Source organism: Akebia trifoliata, chromosome 3, assembly GCF_017979445.1.
Source record: "Akebia trifoliata isolate Shusen 1 chromosome 3, ASM1797944v1, whole genome shotgun sequence".
Taxonomy (NCBI): Eukaryota; Viridiplantae; Streptophyta; class Magnoliopsida; order Ranunculales; family Lardizabalaceae; genus Akebia; species Akebia trifoliata.
The window spans coordinates 44,493,888-44,502,749 of NC_141377.1; positions in this window are offsets into that span (position 1 = coordinate 44,493,888).

Consider the following 8,862-nt stretch of genomic DNA (forward strand, 5'->3'; position numbering starts at 1 on the left):
AACCTGAATTGCTTAGTTTGGTCAAGTAGGATAACTCAGACCATTTAATAAGTTTTAAGTTTTTACCATACTTCTTTGCTGATTGTTATATTATTCTACTTCACTATTATAAAATTTTTATTTTAAAAAAATTCATGTTGTATATATTAAAGTAGTAGATAATGATATTTTGAAAAACCTAAAAATATAATTTTTGAAGCAATATATCATTCAAACATAGGCCATATCTGACCAGGATCTAACCGTATTCGAACCATTTTTGTTTCGGGTCTACTCTAAGGGTCCAAACCCCCACTAAATTTGGATTTTGGATAAAATTCATCCCATTTAAGTCCTAATTTTGGAGCACAATAGCCATCGCCCAACACAAAATACTAAGATTTCAACTTACATAATGTAAACCCCACCACTTAATCCTAGTAGAGAAGCATCCCTAAAGCAAGAACGAAGATAAAATCAACCGAAAGATCATAAAAATAGTTTTTTTTTTTTTAATTTTTCATTTCACAAGTGTTTTTAAGCTTAAAAACAATAGCCCAGATCAATTTATGGTCTTGATTGAAGAAACATGAAAATATTACTGATCTTTCAAAGAGAACTCCTCGTTTTGGAAAAACAAGAAACCATAACTTAGACCTAGAGGACAAGCCCACAACCAAACTAGTAAAATTTGAATAGAGAAATTAAGATATTTGTTTTGATCGATAAACCTGTTTTTAATGAGTTTAGTAACTTGGTGTTAGCGGGATTCGAACCCAAATCTTTGGTATCATCACTCAAGGACATTACCAACTAAGTTAGTTAGCACTTGCAACTAAATAAACTTAATCTAGAAGAGAAGAAAGATGATGAATTTTAAGAGAAAAATCAAGGGCTTTTAGGCCGAATGTTGAAGATGGTGGTTTTTGAAAGAAAATCAAGGGTTTGGCCCATTGGGGCGGGGGCTCAATGAACACTTGGTCGTGGGCTCCGTAGCCCCCAGGGAGTTATGGGATTCTCCCTGGGTGATCAAAACAATAATAATAATAATAATCAAGGGTCGAGATTGAAGGGGAGAGAGAGAGACTGAGAGAAAATTATATTATTGAGAGAAAATGAGAAGTCATTATTTTATTTTATATTTTATTAAGACATCCCCCCGTTTTGGTGAATATCAGAGCCCTTTGTTGTGAGGTTGATGATATGCGCTCCCTTCAGCTTAGTGTTTTTAATAAATTAATGAAAAATATCCAAAAACCCTTGTTTTCAACCACCACCCAAAACCCATGATTTTCAAAATCAGTCATCCTTAACCTTATTTAAACATTTTAACAATCATCTTCTAATTCTATCTATTCAACCTTCAAACCTCAAGAAAGATATTTAAGATTTTGGTGAAAGTTTAAGACAATAAGTTTTGGGTGGAAATATTTAGAAATTTTTTTAATAGGTTAAGGCAAGCTAGAAAATGATGCAATGAACAGGTTGAATTACATTATTAGAAGTACAAAAGCTTGAAGATATGACTTTGGGAAGAAAAATAAATGATTTTTTTTTTTTTTTGGAAAAATAGACTATGATGGGATTTTGGATATTGAAAAATCTAGTGCTTTCTTCAAAGGGGTAGGGCTAGATTGATAAGATGGATTAAAGATAAGGTTGAGTAGATTAAAAAAAATATATCATAGAGTTTGAAGTTAATTGGCACTGGGAATAACAATCAATGGTTTTTGGAAGAGTTTGAAGATGGGGACATTTGGATCTTTTTCGCATTAATCTATTAAGATGATTGAAGTCAAGATGCATGTCATCATTTTCAATAATAGGGGTATTCGCCCCTAAGAGGCTCTACCCCTTGGATAAGAGGATTGTTGATACCAAAATTTTCTTCCAAAAAATGTGTTCGTACTACCTTTAAAACTTTAAATAATTGGGGTATCTTAGGTAAAAACTGAATAAAATCGCAAATACACAATTTGTGAGTAAAATATATTGCATTAAGTTATTTCTTGTCGTGTGGTTTATGGTCCAACGCATGGTTAACTTTCAACGACGATTTGATGACTAAATTTCAGGCAAAGAGAGTGTGAGAAAGGGAGTTAACCACACTAGTGGTCTTGAGCAAAATAACTACCAAGAATTTAAATAAGCATGAACACAACCCACCACCATGTTCGCCATCATGCTCTCCGGCAATCAATAACTACCAAGAATTTAAATAAGCATGAAGACAACCCACCACCATATTCGCCATCATGCTCTCCGGCAATCAATCCACTAGATAGTAATTTTATCTAATTCTATCATAGTTGTAACAGTTGTGATTTTCAATTTAAAACACATCATCTATCATTTTCATTTCAGATTCAATGACAAAATATTGAAAAATTGGAGGAAACCAAATGTGATTATGTACAGATACGTACTTTTTTTTGAAAACCATTCTTTTAATGGATGAAATTGGACAATTTTCTTATCAACTCACCATCATCATCAAATTCCAAGAGACGATTTCTCATTATCATTCATCAAAACTGTTTCGGGATAAATGACTATTTTCCTTTACTTTCAATTCTTTTATTTATGCAGATTCACATCAACAGGACTAGATATCCCATTATGAATTAAAACCATTTTAAAAGTATAAAATATATACGAAACAAAACACATTTTTATTAGAGAATAAACATTGTCTGTCAAACAAGAAAAATTACTTTGTTAGATTCTAACTGAAACATGCCATGTAGACACTTTCATCTAATATCCAATTTTGCAAAATTTAATTGCAAAATTTTAATTTTTATTGTAAAATTCGAATTTCTATCTTTGAAAACTTCAAGATATTAAAAATTGGAGGAAACCAAATGTGATTATATATAGATATATTTTTCTCATTCTTTTGATTCATCAATCAATTTTCTAGCCCATATACGTCCTGGTCAACTGTCTACAGTATACCTGGTTATAAAACAAAAAAAACCATCATCATTATCAAATCGAAAAGACAATTTCTCATCATCATTAATATAAAAAAATGTAGTTATATTTATATCGACAAGCTTCTATTTTTCTTTACTTAGATAAAGTGCAAAATTTAATTGCAGATTTTTTTATTGTAAAACAAAATTCGCAATAAAAATCGAATTTCTATCCTTGTAACCTCGTTGAATAGTATTTACGAAACAAATGTAAATTCGAAGACAAAAAAACTCCTTTCCTTCTTTGGAGATTTTGGCAGATTCAACTACCTACATCTCCCACCATGAATTAAGATACAAGAATTGCAAATTTTTGTTACCTTAAGAACCTCCAAGTTGTTGAAGGGGCATTTACAAAACGCTCATGTAAATTTGGAGACCAACACCTCCAGATTCAACTACCTACATCTCCCACCATGAATTAAGATACAAGAATTGCAAATTTTTGTTACGTTAAGAACCTCTAAGTTGTTGAAGGGCATTTACAAAACGCTCATGTAAATTCGGAGACCAACACCTCCTTTGCTTCCTTGGCGATTGGGTCTCTTTCTGTAAATTTGAAAGGTTGTTTGTGGTTGTGGTGATGGAAAAACTCTCCTACAGATGCTACAGATACTGTTCTTAGAAGTCAAAAAACATGATCTTTATTCCACCCTTGGAGTCATAATTCCATGGTTAGAAGAGACCCTTGTTGAACCTCTTTGTCATAATTCCATGGGTTAGAAGAGACCCTTGTTGAACCTCTTTTTCTTCTCTTTTCATGTGTTCTTGCTTGTTGGATAACCAGAAAATCCTTTAAATGGCACAAATGCCCTTCCCCCATTTTTGTATTTCCTTACGGAGAATGTTTTCTTAGTTGCAGACCAATCATCTTCTTCATCTCTCTACCATAAAACAATTTTTTTTTTTTGAAAAAAAAAAACCAATATAATTTTAGAAATATATATAAAGAAAAAAATCCCATTAATACCTTGTTCATCTGTAAAGATATCTTGTTATCATCATAATTTAAATTAGTTTGAGAATAAGAATTATTGCTCTATAGCTGAGCAGATCTCCTCCACTTTTTCTTATCTTTTTCATCTTCTATTTCCTCTCGTTAATGTAAAAAATTCTTCCATTGCAGGTTTAACTTTGGACGCCAAATTCTTCTATTGCAGGTCTAACTTTGGACACCGGAAACTGTACTATTTCTTCTTTTAACGTGCCGGACACTGTACTATTTCTTCCTATAACGTTTAAACAACCCCATTAATTAAATCCTGTACTATTTCTTCTTTTAACGTTTAAACAACCCCATTAATTAAATCCATCTCCGGAATTAGATCTAAATTTCTTCCAATTTGAAATAGAAGATGAGTGAATTTAGATGAGGGAAATAGAAGATGAGGAAATTTAGAACTCTCGGAGAAGATGAAGGAAGAGGGAGTATTTCTTCCAATTTGAAAACACACGGATTAAGTATTCACAAAAATCATCCTAAACAACAGCAGCCTATAGTCAAACTTTCCTAATAAGGAGTTTAATCAATTTTGGATAATTTAATTTACCAAAAATTCGAGATGCCTTTCACAATTTCAAATGAATGACATCTCCCATGTCTGCAGTCTTGGGTAAGAGAATAACCGATCAAAACAACTGCATCTCAAGATATATGTACATCGCACTTTCTTTTTAACATTTGTTTTGTTTTACTTTAAGTATGTTTGATAAAAGAATGTTCGCTTAGAGAATTGAACATTCCTATTTATCATAGGAAATGGATCACTTGGATTATGGTGTGTGTGACTTCCTCTTCTTATTCGATTTTGGTGAACGGAACACCTCACGGTTTCTTCAGGAGTTCGAGAGACTTCAGACAAGGGGACCCCATATCACCATTCCTATTTATCATAGTGGCAGAAGCATTTGGTAAGATGATGGAAAGAGGGGTAGTGAGTGGATCTCTTTCAAGATTCTCAGCAGGGGTAGGCACGGTTAGCATTTCGCATCTCCAATTCGCGGATGATACTCTAGTCTTCTTGGATGACTCCATAGATCAGACAAGGAGGTTAGGAGGATTGCTGTGTTGTTTCGAAGCGATGTCCGGTATCCCAGTTAACAAGAGAAAAAGTAAAGTATTTCCGGTAGGCTTGGCTAGATGTGCATCCCTTTTGGCAGCATCATTGGTTTGGCAGGTGGGTAGCCTTCCTTCATCCTACTTGGGGATGCCTTTGGAGGCCCCCTATAGGAGAGTGGTGATTTGGGACCCGATAGTGGAAAGAATCGAAAGGAAACTAGCAATGTGGCAAGTCAATTATCTTTCAAAGGGAGGTAAATTGACTTTGATTAAAAATGTCCTTTCTAGTATTCCAATATACTTTCTCTTTCTTTTCTCAATGCCTCGTAGTGTAGAAATAAGGCTAGACAAGTTGTTTCGTAACTTTTTGTGGCATGATAGAGTTGGGAATAGAAAGTATCATCTTGTAAATTGGAAACAGATTTGTTCATCTAAGAAACATGGTGGACTCGGCATTAGGAGACTCGGGGAGATGAATATGGCCTTGAAGGGCAAGTGGCTGTGGAGGTTTGGGAATGATGAAAACAGATTATGAAAACAAGTTATAGAAAGTAAGTACAAGTCGAGCCGAACGGGGTGGGAAAGTGGATCAACTAGACAATCATATGGATGCGGGTTGTGGAAGAGTATCATGAAGATTATCCCACTGTTCAATATGAGGATAAAATTTAGAGTGGGCCAAGGTAACCGAAGGTTTTGGGAAGACATTTGGTGTGACAATCGGCCTCTAATGGAGATCTTCCCAACCTTGTATTCCATATCCTCGAAGAAAGGGCAAACAATCATATCCGTCCGACGAGTTATGGTTGGAGGGTTGGCATGGGATCTTGGATTTCAAAGGGACATTAACGATTTGGAACTTCAAGAAGTTGGTAGGTTAATCGGTGAAGCGTCAAGTATCAATCTTCGTACGGGAAGAGAAGATGAGAGAATTTGGACGGCAAGCAAGGACGGAAGATTTTCGATACGCTCATTTTACCAATCATTATGCAATAATGGGGACTCGTCTTTTCCTCATGTCTCAATTTGGGGTCCAAGGGTACCAAGCAAAATTGCATTCTTCACGTGGACAGCGGCTCTAGGAAGGATACAAACTATGGATTTGTTGATGCATCATGGTTGGAGTGCAGCGAGTTGTTGCGTTCTATGTATGGAAAATGGAGAATCATCGGACCACCTCTTAATTCATTGTAAGTTCTCACATGGCATTTGGGCTCATTTTCTTAAGTTATATGGGGTTTCAACATGCTTACCGAAATCAGTTAAGGATGTCTTCATTGGTTGGTCATCAATTGGCTATTCGTTTGGGGGGCACAAAGAGGTTGCTTTGGACCATTACACCTTTTGCAATATGTTGGGAGGTGTGGCTTGAACGGAATAGACATATATTTGAGGGAAAACAAAAAGATGGTTTAGACACGACTCTGGCTATCTTGGGTCTTATAAGTATATAAGGAGCTTAAGGGTCTGTTTTTCGATGATTTTTTGTACAAGTGGGATGGGATTTGTGGCTCTATAAGTGAGTAGTACTGTTGTATAAGGTCTATCCAAGTTGGTCAACTCGACCGATTTGATTTTTTTCATGAATACAATGCTATTTATCAAAAAAAAAAAAAAGAATTGAACATTCAAGAGTTCAACTCTTGAAGCTCAAGTCTTGGATGTGGATGGTGAGATTTTATTATAACTTTTGTGTTTGGTTATTCTATTCAAAATAAGGTTTGATGGTAGAGGGAATAATAACATTGAATGTGATTGGGGAAGAAGAAAAAGGGAGATGGTTGAGGATTCAAAATAAGGTTTGATGTTAGAGTGTACAACATTGGATGTGATTGGTGAAAAAGAAGAATGGAGATGACTGTGGCTGGTGAAGAAGGGGAGAGATGGTTGGGGAAGAAAGTACTATTGTAGGATTCATAGTTAATATTATTTATTGGGTTTTGTTGGGGGCAAGATTTGAACTCAAGACCTTATTTTTTCTTCAGTGGTTGGTGTTGGATTTCTCCATTTTTTGTGAATCTTAGGGCCTTTGTGAATTGATTTTTCTAAGTACTTCTGACTTTTGCGGGGAGTCAGAAGCACTTTAAAGGTGTTTGGATAAATAACTCCTAAAAAGAATTACTTTACTGTGAAGTCATTTTAGTGCTTTTTCACGGAATACCAATGGTGCTACTTCTCTAAACTACTCTTGCGTGGAACCACAAAACATTGTCAAAATGACGGGATTGAGACAAATATGCCCCTTATAAATTTTGAAAATTACAAACCTACCCTCAAAAAGGCAATTGGAATAATATTATATTACTATCCATTGATATGGTGGTAGCCTTTTGGTGTAACATTTGGGACAAGTATACCCCTCATAAAATTTTAAAATTATAAGCATACCTTTAAAAATGCAATTGCAGTAATACTATATTACTATCTATTGATGTGGTGGTGGTAGCTTTTTGGTGTAGCATTTGAGACAAGTATGCCCCTCATAAATTTTGAAAATTGCAAGCATATCCTCAAAAATGCAATTAAATAATATTTTATTATTATCCATTGATGTGGTAGTAGCCTTTTAGTGTAGTATTTGAATTTAGATTTCTACCTTCTCCAATTGCTGAGTCAATGATTTATCCATGAGCATTCTAACTATGGTTGAAATTTTCTTATTGTAATATTGATGTGAACAATTATACACAAATTTACTATCTATTGGTGTGGTGAAAGCTTCTTCATATTTTTAATGGTTGTATATATTTGCTCACAATATCTTCTATTTGTTTATAATTGTTCAATGTTTATATTAGTTTTTATGGATAAAAAAAATAATATTTATTTATTTTAAAGAATAATTTGTTGAGTTATAATGTTAAAAATAGTAACTGATACTTATAAGGGCATTTTGATCATTTTAACAGAATCCAAAATAATTTTCAAACACAAAACTCTATCAAAAGTACTTTTGACAGTACTTTTCAGAACCTACATCCAAACGCACAACAGTTATCCACCTACTCCAGACAGTACATCAAAAAGTACTTATGTTCTAAGTACTTCTGACTCCTGTATCCACACGAGCCCCAAGTTACTGAGAACATTTTCCTTATTTGTGATAGTTGAAAAGTCAAAGATTGTTTATTATTTTTTTTTTCTTGAGAGTTGTACAGATAACTCTCTAAATATTTAGTCCCACATCAGATAAATATAAGACTTATGCTTAACTTATAAATGTTTTCACTCTCCTACTTGTTTGAGTGTAAGAGAGAAAAATATTGGATCTCGCGGGCACATAGGGGCCCAAGGCATCATGAGATTATAATCCATTGTATTTGGGACCAACTCGTCGAAAACCCTTAGTGTGCGTGTGCGCATGCAAGGGGGTGAGGGGTGCAAATATCCAATTTTTAAATCTCACGTGGGTGCACGTGAAAGGTCCATATTTACTTAAATTCGTTGATTGGATCCCCTAATGTTCATAAACGAGTTGATCGACTGATTTGATCGAGTTCTTAAAAGAGTCAGTTAACAGACTTATGACTATTGAATCTTGAAAATTGATTGTCTGAGACCAATTGCACTGTGGATATCATGATCCTAAGGGGGTGAACAGGGGGGTGGTGGTGTAAATATCCAATTTTTAAACCACATGTGGGTGCGCGTGAAAGGTCCACATTTGCTTAAATTCGTTGATTGGATCTCCCAATGTTCATAAACGAGTCGACCGACTGATTTGATCGAGTTCTTAAAAGAGTCTGTTAACAGACTTGTGACTATTGAATCTTGACAACCGATTGTCTGAGATCAATTGCACTATGGATATCATCATCCTAAGGGGGTGAAATTGATTTTAAGGAA